Source organism: Taudactylus pleione, unplaced genomic scaffold, assembly GCF_031769625.1.
Source record: "Taudactylus pleione unplaced genomic scaffold, aTauple2 ptg000342l, whole genome shotgun sequence".
In the NCBI taxonomy this organism is placed as follows: domain Eukaryota; kingdom Metazoa; phylum Chordata; class Amphibia; order Anura; family Myobatrachidae; genus Taudactylus; species Taudactylus pleione.
In genome coordinates this window covers 6,497,246-6,516,414 of record NW_028284743.1, presented here as the reverse complement: position 1 = coordinate 6,516,414, position 19,169 = coordinate 6,497,246, and the positions used below count along the sequence as shown (strand labels likewise).

Sequence of the window (19,169 nt, the reverse complement as noted above, 5' to 3'; positions counted from 1 at the left end):
AGAAAAAGTAAGGCTATTCTTGGGGCACACTTATATATGAATAATTATAAATAAAGTAAAACATAACTTTTATTTATTATATAAAACTCATGAAAGGTACATACATATAATGGCGAAATATAATAGACAATTCTGCTAAGTATCCCACACACCAAAATATAAATTATATTGGATGTGCTTATTTTTAGCAACAGATACCATAGAAATTGGTATATAGGCTACACAGTATGCAGTCCTATGATCCCCATTAAACAGTACAATATATGTTTACAGAACCTGGTATTCTTAAGTGGTCTCCCACATTAGTACTAACCAGGCCTACCACTGGATCGCTTCCAAGATCAGACGGGTTTGGGCATAATCAGTAAAGTATGACTGTAAACTATCGTTACTGAAATTATATGGGGATTCACCTTTGCACACGGTCTGAGCCTATTATAAAATGTAGGACTATTCTCAACAGAGAGGTCCAATTGGTGATTCATGGCTGTCAAGGCAGGTGATGATATAATAGGCTCAGACCGTGTGCAAAGGTGAATCCCCATATAATTTCAGTAACGATAATTTACTTTACTGATTATGCCCAAACCCGTCTGATCTTGGAAGCGATCCAGTGGTAGGCCTGGTTAGTACTAATGTGGGAGACCACTTAAGAATACCAGGTTCTGTAAACATATATTGTACTGTTTAATGGGGATCATAGGACTGCATACTGTGTAGCCTATATACCAATTTCTATGGTATCTGTTGCTAAAAATAAGCACATCCAATATAATTTATATTTTGGTGTGTGGGATACTTAGCAGAATTGTCTATTATATTTCGCCATTATATGTATGTACCTTTCATGAGTTTTATATAATAAATAAAAGTTATGTTTTACTTTATTTATAAGAATTCATATATAAGTGTGCCCCAAGAATAGCCTTACTTTTTCTCGTTGGTTAAAACTCTGTTACATTTAGGCTGTGGGAGCACCACCAACAAATCTTGGATGTATAAATTATTTATTAATTTAGATGGTTGGTTTTAGTAATTCTAGATATGGTTCTGTGCGGAATCTTCCCTATATATTGCTATCACACTTCTTCCAGCTTTACACTATCACACTGCTTCCAGCTTTACACTATCACACTACTTCCAGCTTTACGCTGTCACACTGCTTCCAGCTTTACACTATCACACTGTTTCCAGCTTTACGCTATCACACTTCTTCCAGCTTTACACTATGACACTGCTTCCAGCTTTACACTATCACACTGCTTCCAGCTTTACGCTATCACACTGCTTCCAGCTTTACGCTATCACACTTCTACAAGCTTTACACTATCACACTGCTTCCATCTTTACACTATCACACTGCTTCCAGGTTTACGCTGTCACACTGCTTCCAGCTTTACACTATCGCACTGCTTCCAGCTTTACACTATCACACTGCTTCCAGCTTTACACTATTACACTGCTTCCAGCTTTACACTATCACACTGCTTTCAGCTTTACACTATCACACTGCTTCCATCTTTACGCCATCACACTACTTCCAGCTTTACGCCATCACACTGCTTCCAGCTTTACGCTATCTCACTGCTTCCAGCTTTACTCTACCACACTGCTTCCATCTTTACACTATCACACTGCTTCCAGCTTTACACTATCACACTGCTTCCATCTTTAAACTATCACACTGCTTCCATCTTTACTCTATCACACTGCTTCCATCTTTACACTATCACACTGCTTCCATCTTTACGCTATCACACTGCTTCCAGCTTTACGCCATCACACTGCTTCCAGCTTTACGCTATCACACTGCTTCCAGCTTTACTCTATCACACTGCTTCCATCTTTACACTATCACACTGCTTCCAGCTTTACACTATCACACTGCTTCCATCTTTTAACTATCACACTGCTTCCATCTTTACTCTATCACACTGCTTCCATCTTTACACTATCACACTGCTTCCAGCTTTACTCTATCACACTGCTTCCAGCTTTACACTATCACACTGCTTCCAGCTTTACGCTATCACACTGCTTCCATCTTTACGCTATCACACTGCTTCCAGCTTTAAGCTATCACACTACTTCCAACTTTACGCTATCACACTGCTTCCAGCTTTACGCTATCACACTGCTTCCAGCTTTACGCTATCACACTGCTTCCAGCTTTACTCTATCACACTGCTTCCATCTTTCCGCTATCACACTGATTCCAGCTTTCCGCTATCACACTGCTCCCAGCTTTACGCTATCACACTGCTTCGAGCTTTACGCTATCACACTGCTTCCAGCTTACGCTATCATACTGCTTCCAGCTTTACTCTATCACACTGCTTCCATCTTTACACTATCACACTGCTTCCAGCTTTACACTATCACACTGCTTCCAACTTTACGCTATCACACTGCTTCCATATTTACGCTATCACACTGCTTCCATCTTTACACTATCACACTGCTTCCAGCTTTACACTATCACACTGCTTCCAGCTTTATGCTATCACACTGCTTCCAGCTTTACACTATCACACTGCTTCCAGCTTTATGCTATCACACTGCTTCCATATTTACGCTATCACACTGCTTCCAGCTTTTTCTAACAAGAGGACTTTAGGAAATTTGCCTGAAAAAAATTCATTTTCACATTGCAAATTGCCCTGTAATAACTACAGGTGATACTAAAATAATGTGAAAAGGGTGTGAAAACACCCTTTTTCACTTTATTTTAGTAAAAATAATGTTAATAAATAGAGCCCATTGTGAGTTAAATGTCGGCTGCATCGGGCAGTGTATGCCCAGCCACACTTCCACAGGGAAGGAACAGTGAAATGTCTCCTCATCAGAGTAGCGCAGATATCGGGGCCAATACACTGTGAGACATCTCACAGTGTATGCCCGTGATATCTGCAGCCTGCCAGATAAAACGTTTGTCAGTCTGACAGGTATTTTATCTGGCAATGTATGCCCAGCATTAGAGATGCTGCTCCAGGCAAACATGACAGCATCACACAGCTGCTGAAGATTTGTCATTCTGCTCATTCACGAGTGTCCAGTTCCACCACATCCCATAGGTGCTCTATTTTATTGGGTTCTGGTGACTTAATGGAGTAAATTTATCTCAAGCTGGTTCCACAAACATGACAATGAGCTGTGTGCTTTGTGACATGAGGGTATATTTACTAAAGCTTATAAAACAGACAAGATTCTAACTCTAATTTTTCTATTGGTTGCTATGGGCAACACCACCACTTGTCTGTTTTGGAAGCTTTAGTAAATCTACCCTATGGTGCGTTATCCTGCTGTAGGTAGACTTTAGAAGATGGGGAGATTGATCATCAAGGGATGCAGATGGACAGCTAAGATAGTATTTAAATCCTGCTCAAATGGTATAAATGTATGCCAAGGAAATATTCCCTCACGATCACTAGCCTGAACCGCTGACACAAGCAGCCTCGGACTGGGACGGCGGGGAGGCGGGTGGTAATTTACTAGGTGGGCCCTACTGCTTTGAGGCCATGCCCCTTTCGGTGAGGGCCAAGGCATACTGGGCCACAACTGGAGGTGGTGTTTGTCAAGAGGGGCACTGTCCTGCATGTCCTAAGTCACTGCCAGAACATGACAGTACCAGTCTGTGCGCAGAGCGTGATTGTGAGGGGTATAGTTATTAAAGTGCTAGTTTTTAAAAGTGGACATGTTGCCCATAGCAACCAATCATATACTAGCTATTATCTTCTAGAACAGGACTGGGGAACCTTTTTTCTGCTGAGGGCCATTTTGAATATATATAACATTATTCGCGGGCTTGGTGCAGGCCACGCCCCCTCCGTGTAATGTCACACGGTGCGGAGTCACAATCGCCTGTGATTACAGCAATGCCCTGAACATCCTGAGGATGCTCCGGTGAGCTATAAGGGCAGTGGTGTGACCGTCTGAAGTGTCCTAAGGACGCTCCAGGCAGCACTACTCCCCGGCCCTGAGGTTCCCCATCCCTGTAGAATCTGATTGGTTGCTATGGGCAACACCTCCACTTCTAAAAACCCACACTTTAGTAAATATACCCCAAGTCTCTAATTCTAACTGCCCCGGGATTGCTAGCTATACACTTACTGATTTAGGTTGGCCCCTCCCCCGAGACCAGTGTTGGTTTTCTGCATCCTCCCTTCAGAGAACTGTCACTTTTGTCTCTAGCAGCTCCTGTACCTTGTGGGCAGAGGCACAGCAGCACTGACCATTACTGTACAATGCATCCAGGACACTGTGACTCTACAAGCTGACAAGCTGTAACCAAGATAAGTAGGACTGGCATTTTTACTACTGCATTTAGTGTGTTTAATGTTGTGCATCTACTAGGCACTGCATGTCATGCCAGACAGCATGTTGGGATTTGTAGTGGCAAATATGTATTGTATATTATACTGTGGCCACATTAGTGTTAGTAAGATTATTTGTGGAAGTTAGATTTATAGCTAGCTTGGGAGTAACACCAACAATGTAGTGGAATAAAGATATTTGGGGGCTTATTTATCATTATATTATTAAATATTTGTGGCATATTCCCCCAAAACAGACGTGTTCGGTTGGTACCCACAAATATTTAGTATCCCCCAGATGTTCTATTGAGGGATTGCAGCAGATCCCTGATATCTGCTGTGGGTCCTCCATTTTCATTCACAAATGCAGTTCCCATAGGTTTCTATAAGGGGCTGGTGTGCTGTCGGAATTACCAAGATCCTTGCTTGTCCACGATATGATAACGTCATCTCCAGATGAGTTACCCTATAGCAACCTATGGGCTACTAATTTGCAAATTTTTCCCTCTCAATGACATATGCGCCAGTCGACGGTCTCGCATGTGCATTGGCTGCCAGGGACCCGGACCAGGAAGCACTGTGATAGCTTTACGCTATCACACTTCTTTTAACCAACGAGAAAAAGTAAGGCTATTCTTGGGGCACACTTATATATGAATAATTATAAATAAAGTAAAACATAACTTTTATTTATTATATAAAACTCATGAAAGGTACATACATATAATGGCGAAATATAATAGACAATTCTGCTAAGTATCCCACACACCAAAATATAAATTATATTGGATGTGCTTATTTTTAGCAACAGATACCATAGAAATTGGTATATAGGCTACACAGTATGCAGTCCTATGATCCCCATTAAACAGTACAATATATGTTTACAGAACCTGGTATTCTTAAGTGGTCTCCCACATTAGTACTAACCAGGCCTACCACTGGATCGCTTCCAAGATCAGACGGGTTTGGGCATAATCAGTAAAGTATGACTGTAAACTATCGTTACTGAAATTATATGGGGATTCACCTTTGCACACGGTCTGAGCCTATTATATCATCACCTGCCTTGACAGCAACGAATCACCAATTGGACCTCTCTGTTGAGAATAGTCCTACATTTTATAATAGGCTCAGACCGTGTGCAAAGGTGAATCCCCATATAATTTCAGTAACGATAGTTTACAGTCATACTTCACTGATTATGCCCAAACCCGTCTGATCTTGGAAGCGGTCCAGTGGTAGGCCTGGTTAGTACTAATGTGGGAGACCACTTAAGAATACCAGGTTCTGTAAACATATATTGTACTGTTTAATGGGGATCATAGGACTGCATACTGTGTAGCCTATATACCAATTTCTATGGTATCTGTTGCTAAAAATAAGCACATCCAATATAATTTATATTTTGGTGTGTGGGATACTTAGCAGAATTGTCTATTATATTTCGCCATTATATGTATGTACCTTTCATGAGTTTTATATAATAAATAAAAGTTATGTTTTACTTTATTTATAAGAATTCATATATAAGTGTGCCCCAAGAATAGCCTTACTTTTTCTCGTTGGTTAAAACTCTGTTACATTTAGGCTGTGGGAGCACCACCAACAAATCTTGGATGTATAAATTATTTATTAATTTAGATGGTTGGTTTTAGTAATTCTAGTTATGGTTCTGTGCGGAATCTTCCCTATATATTGCTATCACACTTCTTCCAGCTTTACACTATCACACTGCTTCCAGCTTTACACTATCACACTGCTTCCAGCTTTACGCTGTCACACTGCTTCCAGCTTTACACTATCACACTGCTTCCTGCTTTACGCTATCACACTTCTTCCAGCTTTACACTATCACACTGCTTCCAGCTTTAAACTATCACACTGCTTCCAGCTTTACGCTATCACACTGCTTCCAGCTTTACGCTATCACACTTCTACCAGCTTTACACTATCACACTGCTTCCATCTTTACACTATCACACTGCTTCCAGGTTTACGCTGTCACACTGCTTCCAGCTTTACACTATCACACTGCTTCCAGCTTTACGCTATTACACTGCTTCCAGCTTTACACTATCACACTGCTTCCAGCTTTACACTATCACACTGCCTCCATCTTTACGCTATCACACTGCTTCCAGCTTTACGCCATCACACTGCTTCCAGCTTTACGCTATCACACTGCTTCCAGCTTTACGCCATCACACTGCTTCCAGCTTTACGCTATCACACTGCTTCCAGCTTTACTCTATCACACTGCTTCCATCTTTACACTATCACACTGCTTCCAGCTTTATACTATCACACTGCTTCCATCTTTAAACTATCACACTGCTTCCATCTTTACACTATCACACTGCTTCCATCTTTACGCCATCACACTGCTTCCAGCTTTACGCCATCACACTGCTTCCAGCTTTACGCTATCACACTGCTTCCAGCTTTACTCTATCACACTGCTTCCATCTTTACACTATCACACTGCTTCCATCTTTAAACTATCACACTGCTTCCATCTTTACTCTATCACACTGCTTCCATCTTTACACTATCACACTGCTTCCAGCTTTACACTATCACACTGCTTCCATCTTTAAACTATCACACTGCTTCCATCTTTACTCTATCACACTGCTTCCATCTTTACACTATCACACTGCTTCCAGCTTTACTCTATCACACTGCTTCCAGCTTTACACTATCACACTGCTTCCAGCTTTACACTCACACTGCTTCCAGCTTTACGCTATCACACTGCTTCCATCTTTACGCTATCACACTGCTTCCAGCTTTAAGCTATCACACTACTTCCAACTTTACGCTATCACACTGCTTCCAGCTTTACGCTATCACACTGCTTCCAGCTTTAAACTATCACACTGCTTCCATCTTTACTCTATCACACTGCTTCCATCTTTACACTATCACACTGCTTCCAGCTTTACGCTGTCACACTGCTTCCAGCTTTACACTATCACACTGCTTCCAGGTTTACGCTGTCACACTGCTTCCAGCTTTACACTATCACACTGCTTCCAGCTTTACGCTATTACACTGCTTCCAGCTTTACACTATCACACTGCTTCCAGCTTTACACTATCACACTGCTTCCATCTTTACGCTATCACACTACTTCCAGCTTTACGCCATCACACTGCTTCCAGCTTTACGCTATCACACTGCTTCCAGCTTTACTCTACCACACTGCTTCCATCTTTACACTATCACACTGCTTCCAGCTTTACACTATCACACTGCTTCCATCTTTAAACTATCACACTGCTTCCATCTTTACTCTATCACACTGCTTCCATCTTTACACTATCACACTGCTTCCATCTTTACGCTATCACACTGCTTCCAGCTTTACGCCATCACACTGCTTCCAGCTTTACGCTATCACACTGCTTCCAGCTTTACTCTATCACACTGCTTCCATCTTTACACTATCACACTGCTTCCAGCTTTACACTATCACACTGCTTCCATCTTTAAACTATCACACTGCTTCCATCTTTACTCTATCACACTGCTTCCATCTTTACACTATCACACTGCTTCCAGCTTTACTCTATCACACTTCTTCCAGCTTTACACTATCACACTGCTTCCAGCTTTACACTATCACACTGCTTCCAGCTTTACGCTATCACACTGCTTCTATCTTTATGCTATCACACTGCTTCCAGCTTTAAGCTATCACTCTACTTCCAACTTTACGCTATCACACTGCCTCCATCTTTCCGCTATCACACTGATTCCAGCTTTCCGCTATCACACTGCTCCCAGCTTTACGCTATCACACTACTTCCAACTTTACGCTATCACACTGCTTCCATCTTTCCGCTATCACACTGATTCCAGCTTTCCGCTATCACACTGCTCCCAGCTTTACGCTATCACACTGCTTCCAGCTTTACGCTATCACACTGCTTCCAGCTTACACTATCATACTGCTTCCATCTTTACTCTATCACACTGCTTCCATCTTTACACTATCACACTGCTTCCAGCTTTACACTATCACACTGCTTCCAACTTTACGCTATCACACTGCTTCCATATTTACGCTATCACACTGCTTCCATCTTTACGCTATCACACTGCTTCCAGCTTTACACTATCACACTGCTTCCAGCTTTATGCTATCACACTGCTTCCAGCTTTACACTATCACACTGCTTCCAGCTTTATGCTATCACACTGCTTCCAGCTTTACACTATCACACTGCTTCCAGCTTTCCGCTATCACACTGCTCCCAGCTTTACGCTATCACACTGCTTCCAGCTTTACGCTATCACACTGCTTCCAGCTTACGCTATCACACTGCTTCCATCTTTACTCTATCACACTGCTTCCATCTTTACACTATCACACTGCTTCCAGCTTTACACTATCACACTGCTTCCAGCTTTATGCTGTCACACTGCTTCCATATTTACGCTATCACACTGCTTCCATCTTTACACTATCACACTGCTTCCAGCTTTACACTATCACACTGCTTCCAGCTTTATGCTATCACACTGCTTCCATATTTACGCTATCACACTGCTTCCAGCTTTTTCTAACAAGAGGACTTTAGGAAATTTGCCTGAAAAAAATTCATTTTCACATTGCAAATTTGGGGTGAAAAATATTTATGATAACTATGCCTTTTGGTGATTTAAAGCTTTGACAATTTTATTGACAATGCTTAACCTGCAATCCATTAGATTTATGATACCTATACGTGTAACTTTGTCCGTTATTACAGTAGGTGGATAGACATTTCTTGTTATCTCGGTCCTTGGTGTGACACAACTAGAATAGCATTTCTACTATGTGATGTACATAAACATACTGTCAATAATGTTAAATATACATAATCTGATCAGATAAAGCTATGTAACTGTATAATGTAGTAACATAAGGTGAATATGTATTTCACAATGTTTTTAGATGTTATCTAATATGTGATTATTTGAGTATTTTGTTGATTTGAATATACAGTATATTAGCATTTTGTATCATAGAAGATTTAGCATACAATACATATAGTTTTTGTCCTATGTATTAGACTGCTTGTCATCTTATGAGTTAAGCTTAATATGTTCCTTTTGAACATGAAAAGGAGTAGCATATTGAAGTTTGGGATGGAAATGAGCAATGTGTCTATTTGGCATATTTAGACACAGGTCTATTTAGACACAGGTGTGAGTAACGTGTAGAAGTTGTGGTACAAAGGGCTCTATTTATTAACATTATTTTGACAAAAATAAAGTGAAAAAGGGTGTTTTCACACCCTTTTCACATTATTTTAGTATCACCTATAGTTATTACAGGGCAATTGGAGTAGAATTCGTAAAATTCTACTCCAACCCCTAAGTATCACTTATTTTTAGTAATCAGATCGCATTTCCCATAATTGTAATGGGAAATGCTATCTGGCCAAAGTTACTAAAAATAAATGTGAAAAAAATATCGGGGAAAGCCCTGTGATAATAACGCCACCTGGAGGTGGCGTTATCCAGGGTCTCCCCCGGTTACCGGACTCCTGCCCTGCTCTAACGGAGACAGGAGAGCCGGGAGTCGGTCCCAGTAATCAGCTGTGTGGTCTAAACAGACCGCAAGCTGATCACTGCAAAAAAAAAAAAATTGTAAAAAAAAAAAGTACTTAACTGACTTCAGGGACCGGTGATCCGGGGGCGGGGCATAGCATATCCCTGTGATATTGCCTGAATTCGCAATGCGAATTCAGTCGTTAATATCACACTACAATCTTCATTCAATATGCGGCTTGTAGTAAATAGAGCCCATAGTGATAGATTGCCTAGGCCAGATATGTTCAGAAGGGTTAGCTCTGGTTAATTCCCAGAGGATCCCTTTGAAGTTTAGAGACATTGCCTAGCTCTCCTTCCATGGTTGGTGCTATTTGAGAGAGATTCTCATGTGTAGGAGTGCCGATGATCGTGGTTGCCCACGGGAGGAATGTCAAGGGGAGGAGGAGAGATCATGCATCCATCGCTTCTTCTGTGGGTGTCCCTTTAACATAAAAGTTTATAGAGCAGTTTCAAGAGCCCTATGTCTTTCGGGGCTGAGTTACCCTGAATGGGCTTAAGGAGCATTCAAGGGATATGGAAGATTTTATTTGAGCACAATTTTTTAGATAGTTTAGCAGTTCGGTTTTGCACGTGGAATGCACAATGTCAAATTGGCATTAGGGGTAAAGTACTCCCCTATGAGGCGGTAATAGGGGAGATTCTGCACAAGGTGAAATGGATGATGGATGGATCCGGTCAGCTGGTCCAGATTGTGGCGCCATTTGAAACCCCCTTGAGTGGGTAGCGGAAATCCTTTCCTTGTTGATCTTAAGGCTTTCTCTTCTGTGTCACATGTAGTCTTAAAATTATGAGAAATGGTTTGCATATGTCTAAAAAGCTGTGCTTACGTTCCCGCTGCTTAAGAGTTAGGTTAGGCAGAGTTTTGTAAGTTGGGGGAGGGTTTGGGTGGGATGGTATGGTTTTGGGTTCCGGGAAGGGAATAGGTGATGTGTGTTCTCTCACAGTATAGTTTGGTATAAGTGTAGGGTGATTTATGCAACAATATCTTATGTTTTATATATTTATGTATTATATGGAATTTTTTATTATGTATTGTTGCAATTCTTGTATTAAAACAAATCAAAGACTGAGCAAAACTGGAAATGCATCTTTTTTTGTGTCTTAGACCCAATTGTGAGTAACAAATAGAAGTTGCATTCCACAGTGAGACACAAAACAGTAAATATGTGTATTTTGTGTCTCAGGGCCTGATTCAGCAAGGAATGCAGTTGCTTATACGCAAGCAATCGGTCGATTAATTTGCACTGCGCATGCAAATGCATCGCAGTGTGCATGCACGAGCTAGGCGCTGCGTTAGGAACTGTGGGGGTCATTCAGACCCGCTCGCGAGCGCAGGATGCTTGCAAGCGGGTCGATGTTGCCCCACTGCGCATGAGCACGACGGAGGGAGCTCCGTCGTGCGCATGCGCGAGACCCGGATAGCGACGGGCTCTCCGTCGCTCCAGGTCTCGCACCAATGGGGGCGGGTGTGCCGGGGGCGTGGCTGCCAGACGGAGGCGTTCCCATGGGAACGCCTTCCGTCTGAAGCCGGCCCCACTGACATCACTAGTGATGTCAGTGGGAGTGATTTTGGCTCTGATAGAGCCAAAATCACTCCAGGGCTTGCGGCAGCGAGACCCTACCGCAGGGTCTCCGTCGCAAGCCCGATGGTCACGATGGTCTTGACCATCGCGACCATCATCATGGACGCTCGCATAAGCTGTGGGTGGTCACCCACAGCTATGCGAGCGTCCAGGAGGACGCTCCATTTTCATGGAGGAGGGCCCTGATTCAGAGCGAGCGCTCTGGTCAGAGCGTTCGGCTCTGAATCAGGCCCAGTATTCGCAGTGACTACGCAGGCCCACGACAGAGTGATTGACAGGAAGTGCCGTTTGTGGGTGGTGGCAGGAGGATTGTCGGGCGAACGCAGGCGTGCCAGTGCGTTTCAACGCCATTGCAGGGGCGTGCATAAATTATCCACTGCGAAACCAGATGCCGCTTGAGGCGTCATAGCGTGTGCATGAGTAAGGTCTGGGCTCGATGTTACTCGATGTTTCTGATTGTTTCACTATGTTGGCCAAGAATACGGATGTGAGTAAGGGGAAGTGTGTGTCCTTATGTCAGACTGCGAGCGCAATGCGAATGCAAACATTTACATGTCATTGCTGATATTAGCAACTGCGTTGCGTCCGTATAAGCAGAATAGTGATCCATAGTGAATCAGGCCCTCATACACAAGCTAGAAGCTCCAGGACTCCATTGTGGTAGTGGGATAAAATATGAATGTTATAGGCAGTACCATAATCAGGGCATTGTAATATTTGTGAATATAAATAACAGGGCCGTTACTAGGGTGGTGCGGCCAGTGCTGCCGCACAGAAAGCAGGTACCCTGTGGGCGGAACTGGCCACCACCACCACCATGGAACTGTAAGTGCCCCCACTGCCTAGCGTCCGCTGCAATGCATATTAGTAGCGGTGCACCCAGCTCCTTCACCGCTAATAATATATATTGGAGCAGGCGGTGTTGGTGACTATCTTCTGTAATAGTCACCCACAGTGTCTGCAGGAAGAGATGAAGAGACATCGTGACGTCACATCTCTCCTTCAGAAGAGCCGTGGGCTGGCGGGTAATCAGGCAGCGGAAGGTAAGTGACTTGTGGGACTGGGGCTGGAAGTGCCACTGGGTGCTGAGGCTAAAAGTGCCACCGGCAGCTTGGGCTGGAAATTACACTGGGGACTGGGGGTGGAATGAATGTAATCATGATTTACAAATAGAGGCATAAGGAGAGGATTGGGGGGGGTGATCATTTGTGCCATAATGAGTAAAGGGCATTACTGGGTGTCATAATGTGTTAGGGGCATTACTGTGGCATAATGTGCATAAGGCCACTACTAATGTGTGGCATAATGTGTATAAGGGCAATACTAATGTGTGGAATAAAGTATAAGGGGCATTAGGTGTGGCATAATATGTGAGGGGAAGTACTGTGGCATAATGTGCATGGGAACTACTGTGTGGCATAATGTATAAGGGGCACTATTGTATGGCAGAATGTGTATAAAGGGCTCTACCGTGTGGCATAATGTGTAAGGGCTCTACTATGTGGAGTAATGTGTAAGGGGCACTACTATATGGCAGAATGTGATAAAGGAGTCTACTGTATGGCATAATGTGTATAATGGGCTCTACTGTGTGGCGTAACATGAATAAGGGACTCTACTGTGTGGTGTAATGTGTAAGGGGCACTACTGTATGGCATAATGTGTATAAGGGGCTCTACTGTGTGGTGTAACGTGAATAAGGGACACTACTGTGCGGTGTAATGTGAATAAGGTTGCACTACTGTAAGGCGTAATTTAAATTGGGGTTACTATTGTGGGGCCCCACAAGACCATGCCCTTTTTTGGGCACATGCTGTCCCTTTTTAAAATATGGGGGGAAGGGGGGGGGGGGGGCACCAATCTTTTTTCTGGCACATTGCACCGAAATGTCTAGTCACGGCTCTGATAACTAATATATCTAACATAATATAATATAAATATATATGACTGTTATTTTGTGAGTGGACAAATAAGTCTGCAGTCACTTCCTGTTGTGCACCCCAAATGGCAGTCAAGATAGCTGATTGCTTGGTATTTAAGAAGGTGGGGATTACAGTCGATAAAGGTGTCTCAGGTCTGGAGATCTGCTTAGTTTGTCTTGACAAAGACCTGTTGAGGGCTCAAGTGTTCACAATTATCTGTATCTGAACCTGTGAGTAATAAAGAAAGTTTTTGGAAGAAGCCATCTGAGTACGCTCTCTGGGCATGATTCAGACCCGCTCACAAGCGCTATGCTCTCGCAAGTGGGTCGATGGTGGCCCAGTGCGCATGCACATGATGGAGCAGGCTCCGTCGTGCGCATGCGCGAGACCCGGATAGCGATGGGCAAACCGTCGCTCCGGGTCTCGTACCAAAGGGGGCATGCTGTCGATGTTGAGTGACAGCACGTCCCCTTTAATGGGCGGGCCGGGGGCGTGGCTGCCCAGACAGAGGCGTTCCCATGGGAACGCCTACCGTCTGGGGCCGACCCCACTGACATCACAAGTGATGTCTGTGGGAGTGCTTTCAGCTCTGTTAGAGCCGAAAACACTATTGGGCTTGCGGCAACGAGACCCTACCACAAGGGTCTCGTCGCAAGCCCGATGGTCGCGATGGTCTTGACCATCGCGACCATCTTCCTGGCCGCTCGCTATAGCTGTGTGCGAGCGACCAGGAGGCCACTCTAATAAAACAGACGGCTGGCCCTGATTCAGAGCGAGCCCTCTGTCAGAGCGTCCGGCTCTGAATCAGGCCCTCTTTTCAAATCTATATATATGTGCGTTTGTCTTTTGGATGGAGAAGCTAGCTGGTTCACCTAGCACACCGATAATGGGACAATTAGGCGGGTAATGGCCAGCTAATAGACTAGGGCAAGAAGCACAATAAGCAGGAGTGTGCCAACTGTCGCAATGAGATGTGACTAAGATGCACAAGGAGACTGCACTGATTAATTTGATATGCAATATTCAACTAGTACCTCTGAAGAGAATACATTCATGCAGTATATAAATATATATATGTTTATTGTACTTAAAAGATATTAAACTAAGCAAATCTATCCACATTGACCTTTAGAAACTCAAAGTTTAATAGGACCCATACAGTGTTACAATAATTACTTTGATGAGTAATTCTCTCATCAAAGAAGTGAAGATCAGACCATAAAATAAAATAAAATATTATGAAGGACAAAAAGGAATATGTATACAACAAAGCTTACTACCATATCTGTTTCATAGCAACAGATGAAGGCCTCATTTCTAAAGTGTGAAATTTTCTGGAGAAAACAAAAATCTAGAATGGAATAGCTCCACTGTAGGGACACCAGCAATGTATTGCCTTTCCTTATTTTACATAGGGGGGAATTCAATTCAGTGCGATGTAGAATAGCCGCGGGAGGGAGCTCCCGCAGTTATTCAATACACCGCGCTTTTTGGGCGGCTAAAGGATCTCTTCTCGCACCCCCCTGGGGATTCATGGAGAAATCTGACAAAAGTGCCGGGTGCGCAGCTGTTTGCTGGCTTAGCGCGGCACTAACAGTCGCGCACCCGGCACTTTAGTTGGAGACTGCTGGTTACCGCGTCTTAACACCCAGGTTAAGTTGCGAGAACCAGCATTCTCTTACTTACCTGTTCCCGAAAAGGCACACAGCACATTGAATGGAATAGTTGCGGGAACTCCCTCAAGTGGCTATTCATCATTGCGCTGAATTGAATTCCCCCTTAAAGTCTTAAGGTGCGTACACACCAGACGATGTGCTGACGATGCGATATCGTGAGCTATTTCTCTTGAATTCTCCCCGGCACTCCAGGACACAATGTGCAGCAAAAGCTGCACAATGTGTCGCAAGATCTATCATGCACGATCTAAAGATTTGCAGATCTTTAGATCGTGCAGGATAACAGATGCTTGCACAGATCAGGGATATCTGTGATGCATGCATCTGTCTGTAAAAAATAAATACAGATACACAGACGGATCAGTGAGATCTGTCTGTGCTGTTGTGTTTAAAAAAATGAAAGCCTTGGTAAAATAAAAAAACAAAATTGGATGGCTCCCCCCAAAAGAACAACCAGCCCTGGGCTTTAGAGACCCAGTGCTGGTTGTGCAAAATACAGGGATCCCCTGTATTTAAGCCCAACCAGCACCGGGCTATTCAGAACCAGCCCTGGTTGACAAAATACAGGGGACAAACAACGTAGGGGTCCCCCATATTTTGCGCAACCAGCACTGGGCTCTGATCTGGTCCTAGTTCTGGAAATGCAGGGGAAAAAAATGCGTAGGGTTCCCCTGTATTATCCAGAACCAGTACCTGACTTTTTGTAGTGGGGGGCTAATGCCACAGCCAGGGGAGCCCTTTCCCCGGGTACCCCAGCTGAAGTATCAACCCTGACCACTAGTCAGCCCAGACCGGGGATCCCTGGGGAGCTTGGGACCCCCCCAATAAAAGGGTCCCCCTCTCCAGGGCACCCCAGGCCTAGGCTGATAGCCCGGGGCTATCCCTGGTACCCCTGGAGCGGTGAGTGCCGGGCTGATAGTGTAATGTGGTGTAAAAATAGATTAGATAATGCAGGGCATTACGGGCACGCTGGTACCTGTAGTTCCACAGCAAAATAAATATTAAAATAAACAGAGGAGCCAGATGCCTCGTTGCATTATACTGGAAACGTTTAGACACTACTCCTCTCCGCCTAATTACTGATAGAATTTGGCACTTGGCGAGTATGGAAATGATTACTGCGTATCATAATAATAAATCATCTAATTTCGTACAGATTTGGAACCCTTGGTATAGTTATCAAAACCCCTCACATACTGTAGCTCCCACTTGCTGGGTGGTCTTTCGGCCCTTCTGTTCTGATCAACTGCTTTTATATATTCACTTACCTTCTGTCTTTCTACTGTATCGGTGTTTCCTACAGACTCTTTTGATTCTATTTTAGTACCGTTTGCTCATACTACAATCAGGTTTGCGATGTTGTACCAGTAAGGCCTCCTAAACCCCACCCCCACCCCTTCTCCCTCTCTTTTTTCTCCCCCCCTCATTCTCTACTCTTTTTTTTCTCTTTTATTCTCTTTTCTCTTGTGTCTTTTTTCTTCTCCTACCTTTGTTTTTGCAGATATCGTTGTGCAATTGATTACAAAATTTTGTTATAAGATATACAATTTTCTATGATTAATATATCCTTCGGATGTCTATTTTGACTCACAATGTTTTCCATTTTTACATCTGAAGGCTTATGTTATGTATGTCTTATATATTTTAATTAAAAAGAAACTATTTAAAAAAAATAAACAGAGGACACACACACACCATACAAATACAAGTTTATTAAACATACATGCACACATGCTGGTTGTGCTTATATACAGGGGGACCCCTGCGTCATTTGCCCCCTGTATTTTGCAAAACCAGCACTGGGTCACTCAGCCTGGGGCTGGTTGCTCTTTTTTTTGGTGGGGGGGAGGCACGCTGTTTTTTGTTTTTTCCACAGGTTATTCATTTTTAAGACACAGGTTCACAGACGTCCATGCATCTGTGTCTTCATGCTTGCAGCACGGATCCTGCCTTCAAGCAACGTATGCGGATCCGAACAACATATTGTACAGGCATAAATACTGTACAATATGCCACTGGATCGTGTATGAGATTGGCAGTAGGCAAGATCTGAATATGTGATGTACGACCAGCGGGTACACGCATCGGTATTGTGATCGTGAGTGGACACTCACGATTTGGACATATTTTACACAATTTGTTCTTCCGATGCGTCGAAATCAGGCGAATCGTGTAAAATATTGTCTAGCGTGTACACACCTTTACAGGAGAATCATAATTCAACAAAATACTGCGTCACACCAGAGATAAAAAGGAAAAAAAACCTGCCAGTCGTTCATTTATGGTTATTAAATAAAATAAATGTGCACCATTCAGAAACCTGTATGTGATAAATGTTGTCTCCTTCTAGAGTGTTCTGGGGGTATATTTACTAAAGGTTGATTTTGTATTTCAGGGTCCAAATCATACATTTACTAACAAATGATTTTTGACCTAATTTTTTAAAACAATGTCAAAAATCAACTGTTAGTAAATGTGTGATTCAGGGGTATATTTACTGAAAGTCGATTTGGGACGATTTTTGGTTGATTTTGTGTTTCAGGGTCTAAATTACACATTCACTTATAGAGATGAATCATCGTTTAAAAAAAGGATTAAAAAAAATCATCTGTTAGTAAAGGTGTGATTTATACCCAGAAACACAAAATCAACCAAAAATTTACCCAACATCGACCAAAAATCGACCAAAATCGTCATTTTAGTAAATATTCCCCCTGAAGTCTGCTGTGGCAGTGATGTATTTATCTCTGATATATTCTTCAAACTCCCATAGGGCTCTATTTACTACAATCCACATATTGAATGCAGATTGTAGTGTGATATTAACGACTGAATTCGCATTGCGAATTTAGGCAATATCACAGGGATTTACTACAAATCCCTTGCACGGACAGAGCTTGCTCTGTCCCTGCAAATCCCCTTCGGAGCCTTATCACGGTATTTTCGCAAAAAATACCGTGATTAAGTGCCCTCGCATGTGCCGACCGGTCACCGCTGCTACCCCCCCGGTGCTAAGCCCTGCCCACCGGCGCTAAGCCCCGTCCCCCGCGATCGCGACCCCCCGCGATCCCCCTCTCCCTTAATTACACTTACCTGCATGCTCCAGCCTCCGGTGATGTTCTCCATTCCTCCGGTCAGGTGATCTCCCATACTGCACTGGGACCCAATCACCTGATGACCGGGCAGCAGTGCACTATGGGAGACCAGCTGACTGGAGGGGAGTCATCACCGGAGGCCCGACCACCGGTCCATGGAGTCAGGTGAGTAATTTTTTTTTTTACTATTTGTTTTTTTTCTTTTTTTTACAGTAATCAGCTTGCGGTCTGTTTAGACCACACAGCTGATTAGTGGGACCGACTCCCGGCTCTGCTCTCTCTGTTAAAGCAGGGCATGAGTCCGGTAACCGGGGGAGACCCTGGATAACGCCACTTCCAGGTGGTGTTATTATCACAGGGCTTTCCCTGATATTTTTTCACATTTTATTTTTAGTAACTCTGGTCGGATCACATTTCCCATTACAATTATGGGAAATGCGATCTGCTTTACTAAAAATAAGTGATACATAGGGGTTGGAGTAGAATTTTACGAATTCTGCTCCAATTGCCATGTAATAACTATAGGTGATACTAAAATAATGTGAAAAGGGTGTGAAAACACCCTTTTTCACTTTATTTTAGTGAAAATAATGTTAATAAATAGAGCCCATAGTCTCTTCTGTGAACACAAACAATGAAAATGTATTTATAAAAGCCCCACAGAGCAGTAAAGCAACATAGAAACAGACACCAAAAACACTGAAAAACTACTTTCACTAGAAGGGAAAACAAAAAAAAATGCTATTCAAAGTTATTCCAGTGAACACATTTCTGGATTAAGGCCCTCATTCAGAGCCACTCGCTAGCGGCAGTACGCTCGTTCCGAGCGATGTTCGCACATCTGCGCATGCGTACGGATCGTTATACGCATGCGCGAACCAGTCAGTGCGGCCGAAATTCATGTGCTCGCAAAATAGCGAATGCCTGATAATTTGAGTGACAGAATGAGGCGTATGTGGGTGGTAACAGGGGA

General features: G+C 43.3%; 3 pseudogenes; 1 reads left to right on the top strand and 2 right to left on the bottom strand.

Annotated features, from left to right (window-relative positions):
- Nucleotides 1–264: 264 nt before the first annotated feature.
- LOC148508826 (5S ribosomal RNA) lies at nt 265–383 on the bottom strand (annotated as a pseudogene).
- A 4,811-nt stretch (nt 384–5,194) lies between these two features.
- LOC148508825 (5S ribosomal RNA) lies at nt 5,195–5,313 on the bottom strand (annotated as a pseudogene).
- Nucleotides 5,314–5,493: 180 nt separating this feature from the next.
- Nucleotides 5,494–5,612, top strand: LOC148508824 (5S ribosomal RNA; annotated as a pseudogene).
- Nucleotides 5,613–19,169: the final 13,557 nt, after the last annotated feature.